The 26,730-nt window shown below is 40.9% G+C and overlaps 1 long non-coding RNA gene across 1 annotated transcript in view; it reads left to right on the top strand.

The window, feature by feature from the left end:
* Positions 1-26,730, top strand: part of LOC135974333 (uncharacterized) — a 57,780-nt gene that overhangs the window by 6,661 nt on the left and 24,389 nt on the right. The window lies entirely within an intron of this gene.

Raw genomic sequence — 26,730 nt, 5'->3', positions numbered from 1 at the left:
CAGGATTCTATATTCCCATCTGCCTATTCAACCACTCCAGCTCATCCCCTCCCCAAATCTCACATTGGGGGCCTTCAATTAATTTTCCCATTGACCCTTATTTATAAATCCACTCAGCCACCAGAGAATGTATTAAATGGGGCTTGTTGTTCTTGTTATTTAAACCCATGTCTTTTCAAAGGCAACTGAATTAAAAACTAACATTTTTCTAGCTCCATGCTTGTGATACAAAAACATCCTCAAAACACCAGGTTGGCAGAGTGGAGACCATATATACACACACATTAGTGGACTTGTTTCTTTCATCAGACTTTTTTTTTCCTCTTTCCCCTCTGTTCCTTTTTGGCATTTGTGTGAGTTTGGCATTAGGCAAAATGAAGATGACTTGGCTGAGGATGAGGGAACTGCTTCCGAGAAAACAAGAACTGACTTGAACATTTTTTTTTAATTAAATGAGATTCTTACTTTAGCTTTTCAAGACCATCCATGCAGCACATACCAACCCCCTCCCCATTATTAATTTTTTCCTTTTCTATTTGTTAACCCTTGAAGATGAGAATGTATATATTTGCTAGGTAGCATCTCTCAGGATGGTAATAGCTTCAATAATACAAAGAAGAAAAATAAGTTACTGGAGAGTAAAAAAAGCACTGGGAAGATTTGAAGTGCTGTCAAATACAAAAGGTATTTTGGGACATCTGTTCAAAATTCTGGCTTCTCATATCCTTCAATTTCATATTCCTTTTTATATGTGGGCAATAAAATTGCATGATTCATTAAATACATATTTTGGCATCTGCGTTTACTGTGTATTTTTGAATACTGGAAGTCAGAATGGAGAACTTCCTTCTCAGCATTTTTTTAATGGTACACTTGAGCAGAACATTACAGATGGTGTTCCCTGATTGCTCATAAAATTTCAGGTTTAGGCTATAGTTCCCTGATAATTCTCCAAAGTAGCTTGAAGGAATGCAGGACTGTATAACTGAGTTTTGATCACATTTGGACTTTACAGGTGAGCAGAACAAACTCAGGAATATTTAAAGGCCAATTTGTTGTTAAGCCATATATGGGATATACAGAAGGCTAGGTGCAAGCATTTTCAGCTTTCATAGCTCAGATCACATCTTAATACAGCAATTGTTTCACGGATACCTCCCTCTCCATTCACACTCATGTAAAGTACTACCCTTCCCAGGCACAATCACATAATATCCCTGTGGCAACTACATTTGCTTACATGCATTTTTAATATTGAGGAAATATTTCATGTATATTCATTTTTTAAAAAAAGTGATTTAGCATCTGGAAACAAGGAAAAGAGTTAGCCGTATCTGACCAGTCAAGTCTCTACAAATCACTCATTGCCCATGACCACAGCTTAAGAACTGTTAGCTAAGCATCAGGTTTGATATAACTTGAGTAGAGCCAATCAAAATTTTTTGTGCAAAACTTTTTTTTTTTAAACTGAAAAATGAAGATTGGGGTCAACCAAAACAATTAGCAGATTTCAGTCAATTTTGTCAAATTGTGCCAATAAAAAAAAAACGGGGGGGAAAAAAGTCCTGAAAAAATTGAAATGTTTCATTTCAACATTTTCAAAATGAAAGGTTTTGATCTAAAACAAGCTTTCATTTTGAATTTTATTGATTCTTCAAAAAAAAAAAAAGCTTAAAAATATCCTGAAAACTAAATGAAACTTTTAGTTTGGGTCATATTCAATTTCCTGCTCTCCTCCCCTGTTTGGTTTTTGGTTCAGCCTCTCAAACAAAACAAAACAAAAAAGTTATTCACACAACTCTAAACTTGAGTTTTTGAAACTAAAAGTGTATTGATATTGTTTACTCAGTGTTTTGTTAAGGTAGATAAAAAATCATGGAGTTTAATGCATGTGCATTATTTGCATACGACTTGAAAAGCTGTGATAAAAATTTACAAATTTGAGCATTCTGACAAAGACACCACTTACTCCTCATGGTCCTCATGCCTCATTTTCCCCAGCAGGGCAGCCTCCCTGTGGCTTTCAGAGATTTTTAGCCCTCTCTCCAAAAAAGTCCTTTCCCTCTGTGATAAGAAAAGTCCAACAGAACCAAAACCACTCCTTCATCCCTTGATTGGATCCTCCCATAAGCCACAGCTCTCTCTCTAGGTCCACACAACTTTCACCCTTTGGTCACAGAGGTTCACAAAAATCCCTTTACTACTTGGTCCCAGGTATGTTGTACAGATCTGTTGCATCTTACGTGAATTTAACATGCACAATTTCAGCTTTACATGGTCAGCAAAAACAAAAAACAAACAAAAAAATTTTAATACTGTACCTGTAGTGCGGGTGATTCCGGCCGCCATTACACTCAATGTAATTTTGACTATACGCTATTTTCGCTTTATGTGCTGACTGCGGAACGTAACCCCAGTGTAAGATGCGACAGACCTGTATTTGCCCTAGACAGTTTGGCCTGCCCCAGGACAGAGCAAATGTGAATAAGCCCCAGGCACAAATTCAAAGTGGTTTTCCCCTAAAAAGTTTTCATGACTCATTTCTCATGCTCATCTCCCCACCCCCACAGAAAACACAAACATAGGCCCTTTTCCCTGACGGCTACCTCTTCATCCACCTCCTCCTCTATTACCACCACCAAAACTCACCCCTTCCCTTGGTGGCTGCTTCCTACGACACCTGCCACTATCCTGTCTCCCTTTTTTCCATTGGCTTCTATCTCCTCCACCCCCACGCTTGTCTCCTTCTCTTAGTGGCTGTTCCCTTTGAAAGCTCCACTTAACTGTTCTAATGGTGGCTTAGTGGAGCTGACGAGCATGCCTAGGTGAATGGCCCTGCCCCAAATCTGCTTAACTGTGGAGAGAGCGCATGTGTGTTCTCAGGTGTGTTGCTTCCATGGCTGGCTCCAAAAGGGGCACAGTGGAAGCAGGAGTGAAGGGGCTAGAGGATTGGTACTGGTCACTGTTGGTAGACAGGATACTGGACTGGATGGACCTTTGGTCTGACTCAGTATGGCCATCCTTATGTTCTTATGTATGTTAGGATAGTAGAGTTCAAAGGAACTGACAACTAGTTCCTTCCCCGCTCCCCGCCATGTAGCAATAGCACTCTGATTCCCTATCCCCTTTTCCTGGGTTCTTCTTCTCCTCACCTAGCCAGTCACAGACAGTAAGTGAAAGAGAAGCAGGAGCTTCAGTTTGGTTCTTCTTTCTATGGCAGTTCTTTGTGTGGTCCTTCTACAGCCCCAAAGCAGCTTGGGGGCAGCTGAGGTGGGAGTTGTACTTCTTAGTGAGCCCATCCATCTTTTTATTTTTAGCTGATTGCCTCTCAAGTACATGTGTGATTTCTACCTTCCTGATTCCCCTCAGAATGACACACATATCAATAATATTGTTGCTCGTTGGAGCCTTACCTGGTTGTACCATTAGGAGGAGAAATTGATCTGAGTCAGGTATTTTGTTGTGCAATTCTGTTTATTTACAAAGAATGTGCACAAACTTCTGTTTCCCTGAACACAGTAGGAACAAACAGCAGGCAGTTTCCTTACTTAGAATTTCCAAGCTGCGTTTCTAGTCAGTCCTGTGCCCCACAGATAGGGTGACCAGACAGCAAATGTGAAAAATCAGGAGGGTGAGGGGTAATAGGAGCCTATATAAGAAAAAGACCCAAAAATCGGGACTGTCCCTATAAAATCAGGACATCTGGTCACCTGACTCACAGAGCTCTATCTCTGCTCCCTCATAGGGCCCCACTTATGACTGCATCAATGTCCATTAGCCAGGATGGGCAGGGATGGCGTCCCTAGCTTCTGTTTGTCAGAAGCTGGGAATGGGCGACAGGGGCTGGATCATTTGATGATTACCTGTTCTGTTCATGCCCTCTGGGGCAGCTGGATTGGCCACTGTCGGAAGACAGGATACTGGGCTAGATAGACCATTGGTCTGACCCAGTAGGCCGTTCTTATGTTTTTATGTTCTGGCTTTCTGCCTCTGACACACACAGTTCCAATCAGCCAATGCCCTAGCCCAGGCACAACAAATGTTTTGGTGACTGCAGAGTGCAGCCACCAACTCTTGCTGGTGGCCGCTCTGACAATTTTTCCTAAAATACTTATTAACTTTAGGAAAAACAAATAAATATGAACATACACATGTCCAAATCATTGTAATTTATTTATGTAGGGTTTTTTTCTGACTCAGTAATAAAAATAATGTACAATTGTCTCTATTCTTTATTGGACCAAAACAGAATAGAAACACAGATAAGGTGCTTTGCACGTTCTTGTCTTTTTTGTTATTGTTTCTTTTGCTTTTTTTTTTTGCCTTTTTTAAGATTTGCTGGCTAGTAAGTCTGCTGCTGTGAAAAGTGATACTTGTATGTTGATATCACTTTTCACAGCCTCCCAGCTAGCTACTACGTCTGCTGTGAAAAGTGATATTAACAAACATACAAATATCACTTTTCACAGCAGATTTACTTGGCCCCGGTAAGCCTGGGGACAAATTAAGCCCTGGATGGGGAGAGGGGTGGTGAGGCAGTGGGGGCCAGGGATGATGGAGGGAGGTGAGCCCGGGGAGGGAGCCCAGTGCCCTGCAGCTGGGGGATGGAGACCTGCTGCTGGAGACTGCTGCCCGCCATCCCAGGGCTGAAGTCTGATCCCACTGCCTCTGGTAAGGTGGGAAATTCAGTGACTACCTGCTCCTCAGCGTTTGTGTCTCCAGAGGAGGGTAGGGCTGAACTCCTTGTGGCGGTCCTGGGGGAGGGGCCACTGCTTTGCCCCCCCAATCACTGCCCAGGAGGCTGTGGCTGCAAGAAAAGCCCCTGGTGGCTACATGGGCTATGGTGGCCACATTTGAGAAATGCACCAGGGAAACCTCTTGGCTCTACATACAGCCTAGTGCCTTGGGTGGTGGCTTTCTTTCTCTCCAGCTATTTTACTCCATAAAGGAACTTAATTGCTTCTTCGCTTTAGCCTGAATGAAGGGTGGCTAGCATGCCCATCTGCTCTAATAAGGGCTGTGATTTCCCATAGATCAAATACACTCCTGATGGCAGCCACTAACACCTTCCAATATAACAATATCCTGATCTTTTGTAGTGCATTAAAATTATTTTTCCTCATCTCTCCTCATAATTGACACAACACTGTCTCATCCCTTTTTCTTCCCCTCTGTACCTTTTCCTATTCTTAGTATTTTTGTAATGCAAAGCCAAACTGTGCACAGTTAAAATCCTTCTGGATTCCCTCTTCGGACAGGGTCCTAATAATCTCCGCTTTGTACTATATCCTGCTATGTATCTCAGTGTTTGCTTTGCTTTTCTTGCTGCAGCCAAATATTCTATAATGTGATGCATTTAATAAAAAATTGTTTTAAATATTGTCTGGATATAGTTGGGAGAGAGGAAGGATTTTCTACTGTTCAGCCTCAAAACAGGAACTCAGGAAATTTCACTTTTCTATTCCCAGCTTTGCTATTGCCTTCCAGCCTTGTCTAAACTAGGGAGTTTTTACCCCAAACTCCCACCATTGCTCTCACTAGTTGAGCTGCATCATTGTTAGCAATATTGGGAGGACGAGTGCAGCCATTTTCAGCTTTGTGTCAGTGAAACTTGGTGAGAACAAGTCTAATCGGCAAGGTGGTGAAAACAGCTGCCAAAGTCAAGAGGTGTGTCTTCACACCAGGACAGCTGATAGCAAGGTTGGGAGTTTCTGGGGGGTGGGGGGGAGAATCCCTAATGCAGTCAACCTTTTGGTGATCTGGGTTAATCATTTAGGCACTTTGAAACTGTAACCCCTGTTTTCCCTCACCTTCAGGGTTGCTGGAAGTAGGGTTGCTGTGAGTGCATCAGCACCCCCGGCTTGGACTACTAATAGCAACTGAATGTATGGCTTCCATCATAGACAGGATTTACAGTTTTTTTCAATGGCTTTCTGCGCCCGCACTATAAAAATTGTTCCAGTGTCCCCTCAGACTCCTCCTATGTTAAATGAGAATTGTAATACTTACCTCAAAGTTATTGCAAAGATTGATGTTTGAGAAACAATTTGAAATCCTTAGATAGCAGGCATAACAGGAATGCAGGGCATATAAAATTTGATTTAGATGTTTGAGAGACTCTTTTTTTCTTACTTTCTTTGGTACTGGAGAATATCTTTCCAAACAGATCATAAGAAGGGCTGTTTAATGATTATTCATTATATCACCTCGGATGTTGCTGCTATGTACTCTTTTAGAGAGACTAGTAATTGAAAAAAGACACTGGTGGTGGCATTAATGAAGATATGAAGAGGGCCAGATGTACTAAAGGGCTGTATCCTGTGAGCCTTACTTAGGTGAGTTATTAGTATTCTTGTGAGAGTCCTATAGGAGAAAAGATATAACATTTAAAAAGCTATGAACAATACATAAATGTATAGTCCTGTAATAAAAAGTTAGCAGAGAAAAGAATGTGGAACATATAACATATGGCATTCTCTCACACCTCATCTGGCATTTGCCATATTCTGCTTGTAACTTTCTAAATTTTGTATATTTTTTTCCTCCGTTTCAGTGAATTGGATTTTTTGGGGCGTCCCATATATTATAATGTCAGCAGGAGATGATTTACAATCACATTTGCATGATCTGAATCGGGGGGGGGGGGGGGGGGGTTAATTTAGACCACATCTTAGTAGAGACCACCAATCTCATTAGCAATTGTTCAGCTCATATAAATCTGCTCCTGTTTCTGATTACTGCCAGGATGTACAATCTTTCACATAAAAAGAAATATTAGAGAAGTGATGAATGTATTTTAGCTAGCTTCTCATGTGACTGACAGCTGGAAATAAACAGAAGCAACGCCATGTGACCAACCTGCTCACGACAGATCACAGTTTGGGAAACTCTGATCTAAATGATTAATTTATTTTTATTGGTCATAAGACTGAAAGCACTGGGGGGTTTTAGAGGCAGTGGTTGCAGATCTGAATTTAGTAAATGTGACAGATTGACTTTATTTGTCAATAATTCATGTCCGATACAGAGTAGAAATACAGGTAAGGAAAGATACCAAACATCAAATCAAATATCAGGCAGACCGTGAATTATCGTCAAGATTAAAACCTTTAGTCAGTGCCAGTAAACATTTGAACGGATGTTTAATTAGCATCTCAAAAGGACCTTTTTCAGCACCAATTATGTGGAAGGTAGATGAATACAACTGTGTGCTGGGAGTCAGTGGCTTTGTGGATACACCTTTGAAGGAACATTTGGAGAAATAAGTGTAACAGAAAGAAAAACAGGAACCCAAACGTCTTTACGCAAAGATTGATTAATTAAAATAGGGAGTAACTTCAAAATATACAGTGGATTTTCATAGGAAACTGTCCTATTCCCTCAGAAAGGGCATGTATATAAATACTTTTGCTTACATGCTGGGACTAGGAATACAGGCTAAGATCTTGAGCATCAAAAGGATCATCGTCTGTAACTGCGGTGGAAGGGGAGCAAGACTCTTAAGAGTGGAAGACGATCCAAGACACCAGAAGAGACTGGTGTGTGTGTGCGTGTGAGAGAGATGCTGCCTGACAAAGAGAGTGGTAGGGAATAAAGAATACATGCTCTACTAGGCTGTAACATACTGCTTGTTCTCCTGTAATGGCATGAAGGGGACCTGTCTAGAATAGCTTTTGCAGAGTTTCATACTAGGCATGCTATGAATATCACTTTCTTTTTAACCCAGGTTTTTCTCTCTCCCTAACAAATATTCTTTTGAGACCATCTGAGTCTTAGATTGTTTTGAAGTAAAGTCCCTTCAGTGCATCCCTGAAGAGGAGAAGACTGCCTTCTGTTCTGACCTCTTGTGAGAGGCAGCTGAGAACACAATACCTGTCCCATAGCACTCATCTGAGGCAACCCTCAAAGAAATGCTCCCCAATAGTGATTGTGGTCAGTAGATGGATAGGAAAGCTGGCTGCCCATGCAGAGTGGCAGGAATAGGGGAGTGAGAGTTATAGTAATTATTTACACAAGGGCTCCGATGGCCATTAATCAACATAGATTTAAAGTTCCAGTCACTTTCTGTAGGTTTTCCGTTAGTTCTTGTAAACTTAGTTCCTCTCTGTGACTCTTTCCACTGATGATCATCCAAGAAGTAGTTTAGAAGCCTGTTATTCTTTCCAGAACATATGTATCTTACAGAATGAACAATATTAGTTCTCCCAAAGTATTCATATTCTCCCAAGACTGCAGAAATCTGGATAGAATTTATTACAGACATGAAGCTGCTCACCTCTGATATTTAGTACCATGAAGCTAACATGTAATATCAGATTTCAAATCCTTAATTATGTTCCCTGTTTAGAGACTGTTAAATTTCAGAATGTTAGATGGTTCCCTGTTCAGTCTTGCTTACAATTATAAGAAGTGATCAATAATACAACAATCAATAACACGTTTCTGTAACTTGTCAGTGAAATATAGTAGCTTTTGAAATAGCAGTATCTGCTGATCTGATTTGTTCATTTACATCTTTACAGTCCATAGATGTCCTTGACCTCTTTATTTTACTTGCCAGATGGCAGTAGCAACTAATTCCCCCCACACACACACTTTTCTGTATTCATGCATTTCAGAATGTTTTTTTTAATGATCTCATGGCCTCGATTAGTAATTTATCATTTAACACATTTACAAAACTTACATCAAAATGTTCTTTTCTTTTCCTTTCCCTCTTCAAAACAAATGGAAATATTTTTCTCCTGCTAAAACCCACTCCCACAACTCATACGTTTCTTATGGATATGTCCTGCACAGTACTGCAGTAACAGAATTTGCAGGGAATTATCAGCCTCACATCAAATCTTCTGTGGGTCATGGAAATTGGATCAGGGAATAAAAATAACAGCTCCTGCACTCAGATACATATTGTCTCTGCAGGCAGAAGGGATAAAACAGATGAATCTGGCCAGAAGAGTGAGGAATGGCCATGTAAGGGGAGGGGAGTGCTATCTCTATAGCATTGTACCTATGACTTCTTGGAGCCCATCCATGAGTGTTCACTGGGGTTCAGGCTCTGCAGCTTTGGAGGGGCTGGGACAGAGCCAGAGGGAACAGTTACTCACAACAGTATTGCCTCCACCCCCACTTCCACGCCTACAAGACTTGTGTGAGGAAGTTAATGCTTATTCTACCATAATCTCTGTCCCTCCTCTTTACTGTAAAGCTTTCTTTGGCAGCCAGGAGATGAGCCCCTGACTACAAAGGACCGTGGAGGGATGAGTAACTAATACAGATGGTTTTAGCCAGAATCTGCTGGTTTGCGGGAGAGAAACCTCTGGCCACTTCCCCAGGGAGAAGGGGAAGCCCCTGAACTTCAATGCAAGACTGCATCAGAAATTCCACCAGTGCAGATGTTGTTATTTCCTATATGGAAATAACCTGGGCACAGGATGGCATGGCCCTATGTTATCTAGCACGATAATCCAATACAGAGTCACTGTAGATTGGTGTCTATCAGCAGTGAGAGATCCGTTATGATGTCATCATTGGGCTTCCAGCATAAAATCAACAGAACTTAGGACAGTGGCAAGAAGGTAGATAGAACTGTTCTTTTAAATGCTGTTTCTACGCTTTTTGTAAGGGTAGGGTTTCTGCTCCCATGCTGTACTGCAGTAGGTTACTGTCCTCCTTTTTGGAAGTAGTTGCTTTGCAGGGTACTGTATGTACATACCTTCTAAAGTGCTTTCGGAGCCAGGATTAGACATGTTAAAGGAAATATTAGCAGTATAATATTTTAAAGCAGATTTTCTAGAGTGGATGGGGGAATGGGGAAGGTAAAAAACTGAAGGCCAAAAAACTCTGGTGGCAGAAGTGGAACAGTCTGATTATTAAACTGATTGTGTAATAAACAGTTAAGAGAGCTACTATGATGATCGATGGAAATAAACACTTCTGGCAACAACCATAAACTTTCAGCCTGAATGACTTTCAGAGAAATAACGAATCTAAAGTAAAACACAGAACAAAAGTATCCCTCAGAGAGCCCCAGCACACGCCTCCTCTGTAACATGCTGCATTAACTTTCTCTCACCCAATGGCAGCTGTTCTGGAACTCCACCACAGACATTTAGAAATGGAAAAATGCAGTACCCAGAGAACAATCATAACTACTACATACATCATAATAATACTTAAGACATAACAGTTGAAGCAAAAAAAAAATGTACACAAAACATCAATCAACTAATCCTATATATTTCCTTCCCAAGAAGTCAGTTGTACAGACAATGCCAGAAACAGAAATATATTTTCAAGGGAAATTATGACCACCTCAAAACAAAGGCCTGATTCTGCAGCCCTTATACACACAAGCACAGAAATCCCGTTATGGTATGTGTAACCTACATGCTTTAATATGAAATCCTCAATGAGTCAGGGTTTCCCTAGATGTTTAGGAAATGTAAGATAGTGAAAGACTGAAAATCTTCTCCAACCAGAGAGTGAGTCGTATAAATTACCAAAGGGAAGCCTCAGATAGGAATTGGAGGGGGGGGGGAATATTGGGTGAACAGCTATCTGAAGAGAGGAGAAAACTAATCCATTAAAGCCTTTCCTTCCTCCTAAAATTCCTTCCTCAAAACCCACTTCTGTGTTGGTTACAAGCCAGCAACCAACCAATAAGTGCAAGTCTGAGCATCAGCTGGGGATATGTGATCTATATAATTTGCTTTAAAAAATATTCAGGAGCTTTTGAACCATGAAGTTGTACAACAGCTAACCTAGATAAACACATCCTTGTCCGTCTCTTCTCTCACTGCAAATTTCAAGTTAAATTGCAGAGGCCATGTCTTCCTATGTGTTTATACAGCATGTGGCACAATGAGCCCTGGAACCAACTGGGGCATCTGTATGCTCCCACAATAGAAATACACCTCTACCCCGATATAACGCTGTCCTTGGGAGCCAAAAAATCTTACCGTGTTATAGGTGAAACTGCATTATATCCAACTTGCTTTGATCCGCCGGAGCGCTGCTTTATCACGTTATATCCGAATTTGTGTTATATTGGGTCGCGTTCTATCCGGGTAGAGGTGTAATAGTAATCAGTCATAATAGCAAGACTGAGTCTATAATCCTTAAATAGGTAAAACTCCCACTGATTTCAAGGTGAGTTTTGCCTAACTGAGAACTTCAGGATTAGACCCCTGATGCTTAGCACGATCTTGTTCTGCCTCTGAACTTCCTACTGTTCCAGGTAGTAGGACATTATTTGTTGCCTATCTTGATTAGATTATAAACTCTTTGGGGAGCAGGAACTATTATATTTTGTGCTGTGTACAGCACCAAGCACATTCTTTGACCTTAATAAATAGCAAATTAAAAAAATGTAGAACTATAGAACTCAGTTATCAGGAACATCTTCTGATCTTGTCCTTATTGTTAGTTATTTAAACCCTAATTTGTTGCTGTTTGTTTGTTTCTGAGTTTAGAGTTTAAGCATCTGAAGAGATTTTAGTTTCTGGACTAAGAAGAGTTATTCCCATAGCACAGAAAGTAGACAGCTCATTTGTTCAATGGATCTGAAGCAGTTCTGTGTCTTTACTCAGTAATTAGCATGTTTTTCTTTAGTATAGCATATGGCATGCTTACTTGTAAACATACCCTGAAAAACCCTTTCCATGTTGCTGGAGTTCTGAACTAAACTGTAATTTCATCCACACATGCTTGTGGAAATAAAATGGCAGTTCTGAAAGCATTGATATTTTAACAAATTCTATGTGACATGCCCGTAACCTGAATTTCCTCTGCAAGTTTCATCATGAGAATTGGATTACACCTTGCATTCACAGTAGGCCTGGTTCTCAGTTATGCTAAGGCCACTTTACACTGTTTTGACAGCATAAAAGGTCTTCAAAGTGGGCATAGACAGTCCCCTAAGAACGTCACCTATGTGAGGGCCTCTGTGGTCAGTGAACAGCCTGGCTCTATGCTGGCCCTGATGCCAGCCTCCAGTTTAGGGTCTGTGGGAGAGGGGGGGCATTTCAGAGGGGTGGCTAATGTGCAGTGGTCTATGGAAAGCCAAGTGTAAGTTCGAGCAGATCTGGGAAACATGCAGGTGGCTTAAATTCCCCGCTGTCCCAAATACAATAGTGTATTAAAGGAGAATCAGGTCCCATATGTGTAGTTTAACCTCAGTGGAACTCATTTATAGGGTAAAATTTACCACTGTACCAAGGGGTACCGCGGCTTCAGCGGTAATTCGGTGTCGGGGACGCTGATGGCGCAGCACCGGTGGACCTCCCGCAGCCCTGCCGCCGAATCCGCGTGACCAGCAGACCGCCCGCAGGCGTGCCGCTGAAAGCCACCTGACTGCCATGCTTGGGCCGGCAAAAACCATAGAGCCACCCCTGCCAACACATGGTGCAGACGCCCTTGACTCTGACACAAACTGATCTCTTGAGCCACAGATTTAGCAACATGTTCATATGCTACAATGCTAAGGTTTCAAATTAGGGCTGTCAAGCGATTAAAAAAATTATTTGCAATTAATTGTGCTGTGAAACAATAACAGAATACCACTTAGATAAATATTTTTGGTTGTTTTCCACATTTTCCAATATATTGATTTCAATTACAATGCAGAATACAAAAAATACAGTGCTCACTTTATATTTTTAATACAAATATTTGCGCTGTAAATATAAAAGAAATAGTATTTTTCAATTCACTTAATACAAGTGTAGCACCCCCTCTCCACTGGATTACCTTCTTTAATGCCAGTCTGCTTACAGGTTTTGATGGACAGGTGTGGGTTCTTCTGGATCCCACCACCCACTCAGCAGGGTGTATCTTCTTTATTTTTTCCTATGAATTTATTTGGCCGTGCCTCCACACACCCCTCGCTCCTTCCTGACAGGGTCACTAGGGCAGCTTGGGAGGAAAATTCTAACCACAGGGTAATTCCCACTTACTTGCCAGATAGTTGGAGACTTCCAAGAAATAACACAAACACATACAATATAGTCAACAAAATAATTATATTAAACAGGAGACAAATATAACATAACAGGATAAAACACTATTTTTACATTCACCGGTGCCCACGCTGCTAATATCTGTGACTTTCCCCAGTCATGTGACTTGATGTAGCAAATGTAAGATTAGTGTCCCATTGGTACGCGTACTTTGTTGGGGCCCTTGATGACCTATGACCACAAAATTCTTCTCTGCAGTGGTTTAGCAGTGTGGCTGACTGGGTTCAGTACAGCCCAAGGGACTCACAAGTGGGAGAACGTGGTAAATCCCTCCACAGGTTTAATATCTGTTCAATATCTCTGCTCTGTTCAATATCTTCATCAACGACTTAGATATTGGCATAGAAAGTACGCTTATTAAGTTTGCGGATGATACCAAACTGGGAGGGATTGCAACTGCTTTGGAGGACAGGGTCATAATTCAAAATGATCTGGACAAATTGGAGAAATGGTCTGAGTTAAACAGGATGAAGTTTAACAAAGACAAATGCAAAGTGCTCCACTTAGGAAGAAAAAATCAGTTTCACACATACAGAATGGGAAGAGACTGTCTAGGAAGGAGTACGGCAGAAAGGGATCTAGGGGTTATAGTGGACCACAAGCTAAATATGAGTAAACAGTGTGATGCTGTTGCAAAAAAAGCAAACATGATTCTGGGATGTATTAATAGGTGTGTTGTGAGCAAGACACGAGAAGTCATTCTTCCGCTCTACTCTGCTTTGGTTAGGCCTCAGCTGGAGTATTGTGTCCAGTTCTGGGCACCGCATTTTAAAAAAGATGCAGAGAAATTGGAAAGGGTCCAGAGAAGAGCAACAAGAATGATTAAAGGTCTTGAGAACATGACCTATGAAGGAAGGCTGAAAGAATTGGGTTTGTTTAGTTTGGAAAAGAGAAGACTGAGAGGGGACATGATAGCAGTTTTCAGGTATTTAAAAGGGTGTCATAAAGAGGAGGGAGAAAACTTGTTCACCTTAGCCTCTAAGGATAGAACAAGAAGCAATGGGTTTAAACTGCAGCAAGGGAGGTCTAGGTTGGACATTAGGAAAAAGTTCCTAGCTGTCAGGGTGGTTAAACACTGGAATAAATTGCCTAGGGAGGTTGTGGAATCTCCATCTCTGGAGATATTTAAGAGTAGGTTAGATAAATGTCTATCAGGGATGGTCTAGACAGTATTTGGTCCTGCCATGCGGGCAGGGGACTGGACTCGATGACCTCTCTAGGTCCCTTCCAGTCCTAGAATCTATGAGTCTATGAATATGCAGCAGGTTATAACATCCCCAAACCCTCACTCCCTGGCTTGAGGACACAGTTCAGAGTAGGGGGTTCACAAAACAAATTCCCTGACTAACTAAAAGACGGTGCACTCACAAACTCCATGAATGATCCTCAGGTTCAGAGATGACTCTGGACTCCTCAGTCACTGCAGAGGGGCTGATCTCTGCTGGCAGGGATCCTCTTTAAGCAGGAATCAGGCTGCTTCAGTCCCAGGATTTCCCCTCACCACAAAGGGGTGCAGGGATCAAGGTGCAGATTACACAACTGTATTAAAATCCAAACTGTACTTTCCTAGCCCAGCATCCAGACACACATACACACAGCAGGCAGCAGCCCTGAACTAGCAGACAGAGCAGAGCTGACCATGTGGTGACTGGTCTCAGCTAGGGAGCTGGAGGGCTAACTCAGCCTGGCTGGGGAAGTTTCCCAGCAAAACTCTACAAACTGGGAATCATCAGTGGAGAAGGAAAAGCCCAGCAGAGAGATCTTGCTTTCAGGTCCCTAGAGGCCAGTTTTCAGGGGGAACCCTGCATGCAGGCCTGGGACTCACCAGCTCCCCACACAGCCAGTCCTGCCCTTGTCCTGGCTAGCTCCAGACTGACTCAAAAATGGCTTCTCCCCTTTCCTGGACTCTGTGGGAAGAGCATCTCACTCCCTATTGGTTGCCGGGCAGACTCTGAGTTTGCCTTGGCTCCCCCTCCCTACCAGGGACAGTATGCCTCTCCCTGAGCTGCCAGCAGACAGAGCCTCAGGAATCTAGGTAATCTCCTTGTGGGTTACACAAGTACTGTAGTGCAATCTCTTTATCATGAAAGTTAAACTTACAAATGTATTATGTATTACAAATGAATTATGTACAAAAAATAATTGCATTCAAAAATAAAACAATGTAATACTTTAGAGCCTACACGTCCACTCAGACTTACTTCTTGTTCACCAATCGCTCAGACAAACAAGCTTGTTTACATTTGCAGGCGATAATGCTGCTTGCTTCTTGTTTACAATGTCACCAGAAAGTAAGAACAGGCATTCGCATGGCACTGTTGTAGCCGGTGTTGCAAGATATTTACGTGCCAGATGCTCTAAAGAGTTATATGTCCCTTCATGCTTTAACCATCATTCCAGAGGACATGCATCCATGCTGATGATGGGTTCTGCTTGATAACAATCCAAAGCAGTGCAGACCAACACATGTTCATTTTCATCATCATGAGTTAGATACCACCAACAGAAGGTTGATTTTCTTTTTTGATGGTTCGGATTCTGTAGTTTCCGCATCAGAATGTCACTCTTTGAAGAGTTCTGAAAGCATGCTCCACACCTGTAGCTATCTTTAGAAATCTCACATTGATACCTTCTTTGCATTTTGTCAAATCTGCAGTGAAATTGTTCTTAAAATAAACAACATGCTGGGTCATCATCCAAGACTGCTATAATATGAAATAAATGGCAGAATGCTGGTAAAACACAGAGCAGGAGACATACAATTCTCCCACAAGGAGTTTAGACACAAGTTTAATTAATGAATTATTTTTTTAACAAGCATCATCAGCATGGAAGCATGTCTTCTGGAATGGTGGCCAAAGCATGAAAGGGCCTACGGATGTTTAGCATATCTGGCACATAAATACCTTGCAATGTTGGCTACAAAAGAGCCATGTGACTGTCTGTTCTCACTTTCACGTGACATTGTAAATAGGAAGTAGGCAGCATTATCTCCTGAAAATGTAAACAAACTTGTTTCTCTTAGCGACTGACTGAACAAGAAGTAGGACTGAGTGGACTTGTAGGCTCTAAAGTTTTACATTGTTTTGTTTTTGAGTGCAGTTATGTAACAAAAAAAATCTACATTTGTAAGTTGCGCTTTCACGATAAAGAGATTGCACTATGATACTCGTATGAGGTGAATTGAAAAATACTATTTCTTTTGTTTATCATTTTTACAGTGCAAATATTTGTAATAAAAATAATATAAAGTGAGCACTGTACACTTTCAATTACAACACAGAATACAAATATATTTGAAAATGTAGAAAAACAGGCAAAATATTTAATAAATTTCAATTGTTATTCTATTGTTTAACAGTGCAATTAAAACTGTGATGAATTGCAATTAATTTTTTTAACCGTGATTAATTTTTTTTAGTTAATCGCATGAGTTAACTGCTATTAATCAACAGCCCTACTCCAAATGCTATCTACTCCATTAGATGTAACTACATAGCAAATTTGCAATTAAGCTATTTTCAAATATAGTCTATATGACTGTAATGAACCTTTTGTGTTTGAAGCATTGCTATGATGCACCCTTTCCACTTCCAAAATGCTCCATATCACCACTTTGCTGGTTTTGATTCACACAGTGTGAAGGGAGGTACCCAGGTGCTGTGCAACTCAATATATCACATGGAGAAGCCATTGTCATCCTGCATAGTCTGCCTCTACACTGGAAGTGTTGTGCAAGCAGGCAATTGCCAATACATACTATAGAATGATGCAGGATCTGGCCCTTAATTACAACCATTCTCATCTCATTGTGCAAGGATTTGGATTTAGGAATTTAACTAGTACTAATTCTAATGTTTCACCTAATGAAGTACCAGTACTGGCCAGATCAATTATAAGAGGCTTTAATACTCACATACTAAGATACAGAAGGAATATGTTCAGAAGGGGCAAGGATTTGTGTATGAAATATCTACTTATTCTGACAAATGAATAATTTTTCTAAAGACCTTCTCAAGTCACATTATAATTACAGTACAATTGTTTTAGGGCATCTCAAAAAGCACATGACAAAACATTAGCCATTTCAAGCAAATAACACTTCTAAAACTGTGACCCAAACTTTGTGAAGATGGAGTAAACTTTATTTCAAAGGATGATGTATATTTTTCGATGGGGGTAAAATATACTGTTCAATTAATCAAATGTTCAACTAACTCATCCTTCCTTCTAACAATGATATACCTTTTGCTGTTATAAATGCTAATTTGCCTATATCACATGCAACATATTACATTTTAGAAAATTTGAACTGGATGATTATATAAAAATATATGCAGTGTTGTACCTGGGGTCAAATTGTATTCATTTATGTCTCGTATAAGTTCTGCACTTAATGGAATATTTCTGACTGTCATTAATTATACAATGAAGTCCCTTTGACAGAATGTAGATTTTAGAAGACTAAAACCTCTCAAGTATGCAATATCCTGCCCCCACTGATTAAGTAGCATCAACAGCTGCATTGAAGTACAGAGCTATTCTGCTGATTGACCAGGCAAATCAGACAATGTGAGTCTCACTAGTTCCCACTCAGAAGAGATAAAAAGCTGAAAGTTGCTTGAAAAAATAGAAGGTGGGGTCAGGGGGTCTTGAAAGTGAAAACTGTGAATAGTCAGTTCAAGAGGAAAACTGGGCCAAGTTTGTTGGCCTATTTTCAAATAGAGCACTGCTTCAGGACTCTGTTGCTTGACTAAACTCACTGAGGAAGTTGAATAAAAGAAACCATTAGAAATATGGTAGGTTTTAACAGCCAGTATTTCTAAGTGTGGTATTTTTATGAGGACCGTGCCCTCCTACTTACAGGCCCTGTCTTTACAGTGACAGCTCTCATTAACAGTAATGGGAGATCTGCTTGCATGAGGTCCGACTGAGCTAGAATGATTATTTTCTCCAAAAACGTTAGGCTTCTTTAGCAAGCGCACTTTTGTAGCCTAGATTTATAGAAGAGCTGGCCCATCCCATCAACAGGATGCCATGAGCATCTGACTCATCTTCAGTGCACATGTTTAATTCCATTCTTATAAAAACCTATTATAGGTGAGATTGGTAGTGCCTCCTATTATTAAGGCTGACCACTACTTCCCATCAGGGCCGGCTCTAGCTTTTTTGCTGCCCCAAGCAGCAAAAAAAAGCGCCACCCCCCGCCGAGCGCCGGGCCGCGCCGCCCCATCCCAGCTGAGCGCCGCGCCACCCCCCCGCCGAGCGCCGCCGGAACCCCCCCCAGAGCGCTGCCCCCCCGAGCCGCCCCCCCGCCAAGCGCCGCGCGCCGGAGCCCACCTCCCCCCCGCGCTGAGCGCTGCCGGAACCCACCCCCCGAGCATCGAGCCCCGCGACGCCCCCCGCCGCCGGAGCCCGCCCCCGCCTTCTGCCAAGCGCCGCCGGAACCCCCCCTCCAGCGCCGCGCCCGCACCGCACCCCCCCCCCCGAGCGCCGAGCCCCGCGCTGCCCCCCAGCGCCAAGCCCCACGCTGCCGGAGCCCGCCCCCGCCCCCCGCCGAGCGCCGCCGGAACCCCCTTCCAGCGCTGCGCCCGCGCCGCCCCCTCGCCGAGCCCCGCACAACCGGAGCCCGCCCCCCCCCAGCGCCACACCGCGCCGCTGGAGCGCCCCCCCCGCGGAATGCCGCGCCGCGCTCCCCCCGCCGCCCCTTACCAGGTGCCGCCCCAAGCATGTGCTTGGGTGCCTGGTGCCTATAGCCGGCCCTGCTTCCCATTATAAAACTGTTTTAATTGCTTTGAACTTTCTGAAATTGTCTGTGCTTTCTCCTTTGTTTGTTTGTTTGTTTGTTTTTGTTAATCTTAGCCAAAAAGGTTCAACCATTTCTGAGACCAAGGCTAGGGGAAAATGTCATTTTACATACGTTAAAAATTTCCGCTGACCTTTTGTCTGAAATGCTCTAGTGTCCTCATGTTCTGGAGAAGGCACCTGAAATGGGCCAGGGAGTGGTCTTCGTGTCAGGGATGTATTTTTAGCCATCCCTGTGAAAACCCATGCAAAGTTGGCCACATTGTAAGTTTGCAAAAAAAACACATGTACACACTCAGATTTCTTTGATTTTTAGCAGTTTAAATCTCTGAAGGTTCTCATTCTCATGTACTCATTAAGCATATTCAAGCCATTCACAGCTCCTATGGTGACTGAACTGTGTCATCTCCACAGAGCAACTAAGCATTTCCAAGCCATGGCTACAAGGGATCTGGACTTTAATGGCTGCTCCAGGACCACGTAGAGCTGGGCATCAGAAGGGAGAGCAGGGATCCTGTTTCACCTGTGCTGGCAATCAATAACCCCTCCTGCTGGTACCCAGGCAGCATAAAAGAGGGAGCTGCCTGGTTTGAATGCACAGGGCACAAAAGTTTGATTGGAGGGGAAGGAAAGGAGTAGATTCTCACAAGTCTGGTGAGACTGGGAGTTTGGGACTGGCTGGCCAAGGAGCTAGAGTGGGCTAGGCTGGCTGGAACTGGTTGGCAAGGAGACTGTGACTGGAAGTAAGGGGGGCATGGGAACTGTTGAGGGAAACAGAGCAAGTGGGAGCCAGTTGGCTGGGGCAGATGCCGAGATTGGATGAAGAGCTAGAGGAAGAGGAGGAGGCTGGGGCTGTGTCTTGATAAAAAGACTAGGACTAGGAACTAGTGTGGGAGGAAACAAGGGGCAGGGAGATCAGATGTGGAGCTGGGAGAGGAATGAAGACCGGGACTAGAATGAGAAGCATGAGGAATTGAGACTGGTGGGGCAAGGAGCTAGTATGGGATAGGCTGGGATTGGGAAGAGAGGTAGGCATAGATAGTAGAACTGAGACAAGGACCCAAGGGTGGGAAAGAGACAGGATTGGGACTGGGACAGAGACATACTGAAGGGGATGGGGCGAAAGCAATCAGACTTGTGGGAAATGGGCAGAGCAATCTGTTCCCATTAGAGCATACCCTTCTCCAGAGCCTTGAATGCAACCCAGATTCCTGAGTGTCACCATCTGCTGTCAGCAAATACCTGTGAACCCACTGACAAAAGTGTCCCATCCCTTCCTGATGCTGATCCACATATTATTGCTAGTAGTTACTTCATTCACTCAAGTGACAGGCAAGGTTGCACTGGCAACCTTAATTCTGACATTTTCTAACTTCTGAGTGTTTGACTTTGCAGCTTTAATAATGTCCTTTTAACATAGTTTCTGTGTGTGTAATATTAAAATAATTTTAAACATATAAATCTAGGTTTGAATATAATGTTTATTGATAATGGAAAATACTATGGCTTTATTTGAAAAAGGATAGGTTAATTTGATGAGTCCTAATAATATTTGTAGCTATGCAAGCTTGCTGTAACAATAATATTCAATTTAAACAAATCTCACACTTCAGGGTTCAAAAACCGTAGAGGTCAGGAAGCATTGCACTCGCTCGCCAAAATACACACAATATTACACACTGGCTATGTTACATAGTGTTTTTCACTTTCTTCTGAAGCTTTAATGAGGAAGGGTACTGGGCCAATGGTCTAATCTGATATAGAAAAACCTATGTTAGTCTGTTTTTATTTTATTTTATTTCTTTATTTATTAGGTAGTGTACATCTTAAAGAAGAAAGACCTATTTGTGTAAGTCACTTCAGTGGATTTTGTTATTCCTGCTTTTTAAAAGCATTTATAGATGTATTATTCAAAGAGTAGAATGCTATGGCTAAACTGGCCCATCCAGACTGATCACTGAAAGCCAAGCTAATCACTTTAACATAGAGCTGGTACACACCAGACTTTATTAATTGTTGAGGCTTAAACAGTTGGGATTTTGAAGACAGAGCATCCACCCTGTCCAAGTTTCGTAGGGAACCAGGTTGGCTCTAAATCTGCAATTTATAGTATGTGCTCTAGTGCTCTACGGAAGCAGAGTGCTCTGCTTCCGTAGAGCACCATTGACTTCAAGGGGGGGGATTCTGTACAGGTGCTGCTTTACACCCACATATTGTAAATTGCAGGATCAAGGCCTAGTCATCAAATATTAATGCCATGTGAATTGTTAAGCCATTGGAGAAATTCAAAGTGGACTAATACTTAATACAAGTTTTTTCCCTTTTCTGGTTATTAAAATCACTCAACCCCTACAAAATTCCATAGTGACAGGATTAGAAGGATGAGCTACTTTGCTGGAATATCAAGGTAAAGGTGGACTGAAATGCTATTCAGACTTATAATACAATACAAATCTGTTTAAGACCCTAAATCATTAGTGGAATACTTGTAGCTTCAAAGTTAAAGAAATATATTAAAAAAACAAAATATTTTAAAATCATTTCCATGTTTATATATCTGCCAGAATCTCATGTCTCATTGTTTCTGTCTATCTACTTGTTGTCTCTTGTCTTCTACTTATATTGTAAGTTCTTTGGGGCAGGTACTGTCTTTTCATTCAGCTTTTGTACAGCGTCTAGCACAATGGGGTCCTGTCCAGGGCTGGGGCTCCTAGGCTTATAACAAACGGGTTTAAAACAAACAAAAGGAAGCATTTCTTCACACACAACACAGTCAACCTGTGAAACTCTTTGCCAGAGGATGTTGTGGAGGCCAAGATTATAACAGGGTTTAAAAAAAAAAAACTAGATACGTTTATGGAGGATAGTTCCATCAATGGCTGTTAGCCAGGATGGGCAGGAATAGTGTCCCTAGTTTCTATTTGCCTGAAGCTGGGAATGGGTGACAGGGGATGGATCACTTGATGATTACCTGTTCTGTTCATTCCCTCTGTTTATTGGCTACTGTCAGAAGACAAGTACTGGGCTAGATTAGTGTGGCTGTTCTTATGTTTTTATGATATAAAAATGCCTATATCAAACTGTCTAGAGTGGCTCATGACCATGAATGCCAACCTCAGGGCAGACTGTTATAAACCAGGGCACAAATCCCAAACTGGTTGTATGTTCTATAATTAGATTTCACCAACCAAGGATCAAGTGTGAATTCCTCAAGTACTATACCAATGTTAACATGGAGTCACAGACACTCTTCTTGGGCACTCCAGTCTATTTTGCCACCTGAGAAGCCTGCTTTTGTGATAGATGGTCCCTTATACCAAAAATCACAACAATATTCCGGTTGCTCCCACACCCAAAGGACCAGTCACTTACCCCAAGTCAAGCGTACCCGAGATCTCTCACCAACGAAACGCTTGTTGCCAATCCTTGTTAAATAAACTAAAGGTTTATTAATTACAAAAAATAAATAAGTTACTTACAAGGTTAAAGCTGGTAAATATACGCACGCAAATGAGTTGCAGGGTTAGGTTTCAAAAAGTAATAGAAGCTGCTATAACGTGCAAGTTCTATACTTTATGTCCTTTAAGCTAAGCAGATCGGGGATCCCTTGCTTATGCTTAGAAATATTGCCCTCTCCATATTGCAAGCAGTATAGTGATAACAATTTCTTCTTGACAGGGATTTTTATTCCTTTTCCCCAGAGCTCAAGCTGAATGGATGAGTGTTTGTGCACATCTCTTCCTGGGTGTGGAGGGATCCACTGATATTCTGCAATTGCTTGTCTGATATTTATAGGCCTTGTTTTGCTGGGCAGGAGATGACATCTCTTGTGGTAAACTGATATTTCAGACTTGGTAATTCTTCTCTCCTGACTGTGGAGGTTTCCAGTTTCATAGCAAACACTATTATAGTTAAAGAGCAAAACACTTAAATATTACCTTATAACACGGGGTACGGATATTATAAATGAGATTTAATGCATGCAGCAACTCACAAGCATTGTATTCAGATTTAATTGCTATACGGTTCCAAAAGGCAGAGGGACTTTACCGCATATATTCAAGTATAGTGCCCATCTCTTCCTTTGCCAGCAGTTCGACCAGCAATCTCAAATGTGTTCTGCTACATGTCTCTGTAATTCAACAAGAGTAATTGTAATTAATATTTCTTCTACCATTACAGTAGAATAATATTTTATTGTTATCCTAGTAAAAGCTAATTTTTTTTTAAGTGATGATCTTTTTGAAAATAAAAAAACATTTTTCATGGCTGTCAAGAGTGTATAACCAGTATGAAGACCAGTCCCATTCAGCTTTAGAGACTTGATAGCTCAGATAATTATGCAGAACTAATTAATTCAAAATCTGTTTATCAACAGTAGTCTGTAGCTGCAGCATTTCATCCCAGAGGCATTAACAAAGGCTTATCACCTGCTTTCTTGTTGCTTTTTATCTCAAAGACAAATCAATACGCAGAGTACGGAAAAAATGTTATTCCCACAACTAACACTTTCCATAACTTGCAAGAATTTTTAGTATCTGATACCAATTAGTTTTCCTAGGTTACATTTTCAACAGTTGTACTTGGAGATGAGAAGTGTTAAATACCAAAGTTTCCAATACATAAAGTCTGTTTGAGGAAAAAAATGAAATACAAATAAATATTTAGAAAATTTAAATCTTTGTTTAACCCTCCCCAACACCTAGATTATTATTCATAATCATTTTCACTATGTATTTATTTTACTGTTCGAATGAGCTAAATCACCTGCTCACAACTGGTTAAAAATTGTGTATATCCTCTGTTTGATAGTTTGTCTTCCCTGTTCCCCGTTCCAACCCACTTTTTTTTTTTCTCATTCACCTGTCATGCCTTTTTAGATTATATGCTCTTTGAGGCAGGGACTGTCATTCACTATATATTTGTATAGCAACATAAATGTGTGACATTAACAGAGTATACAGACGTTCCCACAGTGAGTCAGCATTTTTCTGCATGGTCCTAACACCTGCTAACATGGTGGATCAGCAGAGGTGCTCTAGCACCCAGAATGTGCTAGGCCCCATCCACTTAGATAGGAACACGCAGTTGCTGCCTCCAAAGGCTTACATTTCCATTTCTAGAGTGTACCTATCACTAAATTACAGGTACGTGAATACATTTATAATTGAAACTGCTTTTCAAAAATAAATCAAACCCCAATACCAAGCAAACCCCACTTTACCAAGTCAGAAGATGGACCTGAAGATCTCTCCACTCAACCACACCTGTACATTTAAAGTCTGGGTAACTAGGACAGGCTTAGTAACTTATTCTGAAAACCATCACATCTGTGCTTTTGGCATTATGAGAAGTGAATTTCAGAGCTGCTGTGAATAACCCTGTTTACAATTCCAGATGAACAAATCTAGGGATCTGTCATTTTTGGTCACTTCATCTGAAACCAGCAAGCATAGTATGCCACAAAATTACACGCAAATCATAAAGCATAAAAGTAACAACATTACTTGTACTCAGGAACAAATTGTTTTTTAAGTAAAGCCCTTTGTAGATTGCACTGCATTAATCCAGGCTGGAGATGGCAAAGCCATGGATGTCTGTCAAAGAGATCTACATCAGGGGGGAGAGGTCTCAACCTCTTGGCCAGATGCTGATGGGGAAAAAAGCACTCATGTGCATTGCTGCCAATTGGAGATTATTTTACCAAGGGATATGGTGGATTCTCCATCACTTGAAATCTATATCAGGATCAGACGTCTTTCTAAAAGATTGCTCCCTGTTGAACTACAGTATATGGCCTGTGTTATGCAAGAGATTGGGGGAGATGATCATAATGGCTCTTTCTGGCCTTAAAATCTATGGGTGGAAATCCTGGCCTCATTTAAATGAATGGCAAAATTCCCATTTACTGTAATGTGGCCAGGATTTCATCGTGGGAATCTATAATAGCCCTCAGTGGTCCTAGTCTAGCAGATTTATTTACTTAATGGGTCCAAATGTGTAAACGTATCTATATGCATAAGTGTTTGCAGGACTGGGGCAATTGTCAGTGAGTTATTCATGATATTCAGCCTAAATATTTTTCTGTCCTTTAATTACACTTGCTTATACTCTCTTGTAACATTTTTAATAATTCATTCCCTTCCTGGCGTTTATTTTCTTCCAAGGAGATCAGTACTTATACACATTTATTAATAAAAACATTCACTGAGACATTTCTCTGTATGCTGCAAAATCATAGAATTTGTTGAACAAAGTGTTTTTTTGTTTGTTTGTTTTTTGAGGGAGGGAGGGAGAAAGGATAATTGTTTCATGTCGCTTTATTTCTTTTTATAGCTTTGTAGCACAAAAATGGGAATAGCTCAAGGATACAAAGTACAAGCTAGCTAGAAATCTAAAACCCATTCCTTTCTTCAGATAAACTATTCTGTATGCATGAAATATCTACTGACTATACTAGCTACAGCTCTAAAATCTCTGGAATAAAATGCAGGGTGGTTTATGCCTCCCGCTCAGCATTGTAAATACTGGATATAATGGCTTCAGCAACAAAGAAACAAAATGGTCCCAGGGTTATACATTGTATGTATACTCTGCCTGCTCACAGGAAACTATAGGTATAGCAATAAGAAGTGACACTGCAAGGGTTAAATCACTAAATTTTCTGACTTATTTCTTATCATTTATGAGATTGTTAAATGTCAAAAAGTGGATTTTTTTTTACTATCAGTATAAAACTGAACATACTGTGAGACATAAGGTAGCAGGTGTCTTGGCGCTAAACTATCAAGTCTGTGGGCATTCTGTTATAACAGGTGCTCCAAAAATTTGAACAGATTTTAACAAGAGCTATATGGGCTTTTTAATTAGCCTGGTTACTCAGCATGTGTAGAAAGTACTAGGTATATGCTTAAAACATCATAATGTCTTGCAAACAAATGCTTCACATACCCATAGTCATTCTTTGTGGTTGTTAACTTTAAGATTCCTTTCTTTCTCACATTAGGATTTGATCCGTATATTCACCCCTTTATTATCTGTCCTGTTGAAAAGAACAGTCTTACTAAAAGAATGATGAATAGTAGAAATTCATCCCAGCTGTCAGGGAGTGTTTAAAAATGTGGATTTACCTGATTTTACCTGGTAATTGTGCTCTGCATTAAAGAACTAAAGGATCATATAAACCAGAAAAAAATATTTGCTTTGATTCTCTCTCAAACTGAACAACAAGGTGCCACTTTTCTTCATTTCCAATTGTGCTTATTGCATTGTCATGAAACACATCAGAAGAATTATTTAAAAAAGGAAAATATATTAATTTGTAAAAGATTTTAGACTAAAATCAAAATACCTAATTATTCCTTTGGAAATAACATCTCTGTATTACAGAATCTCATGCAATGTATGATCTATATAGTACCTGACAAGACAGCTCATGCTGTTTCAAATTAGTTTGTACACAATAAGGTTAAAAAAAAAAAGCCCTCTAAAGAATAAGCCATATTACATTGAAAAAGTATAGCCGGGATAATATAGCTGAGGCTTCTACTTGAATTGTTCTATAGCAAAATTTGAGATTTGATTTATGGACTGTTTTTCTAGTCAAATAAAAGATGACATTTCTAGTTAATTGTTCAGTGAATTTAATGCAGGTATCCATCCCACAATTTTGCTCTTGTATTTGCCAGTATTTATGTATATATGACTAGATACATTTGATCTGTAATGCTATTTTATATAAAGTTTAATCGGACATAGCTTAACTAAGGGATCCAGTTGCTTTAACCTAGTACATGAAGAACAAATTGTTGAAATTTAATATGGGTTTTCATTTCCTAGATGTTTCTTGTACCTTAAATCCCTTGGTCCAAGAGAGAAAACGATCAATCTTTGTACATGAACGTTC

The sequence above is a fragment of the Chrysemys picta genome, chromosome 11 (genome assembly GCF_011386835.1).
Source record: "Chrysemys picta bellii isolate R12L10 chromosome 11, ASM1138683v2, whole genome shotgun sequence".
In the NCBI taxonomy this organism is placed as follows: domain Eukaryota; kingdom Metazoa; phylum Chordata; order Testudines; family Emydidae; genus Chrysemys; species Chrysemys picta.
The sequence above is the reverse complement of the archived record's forward strand: the minus strand, read 5'-3'. Positions and strand labels throughout refer to the sequence as shown.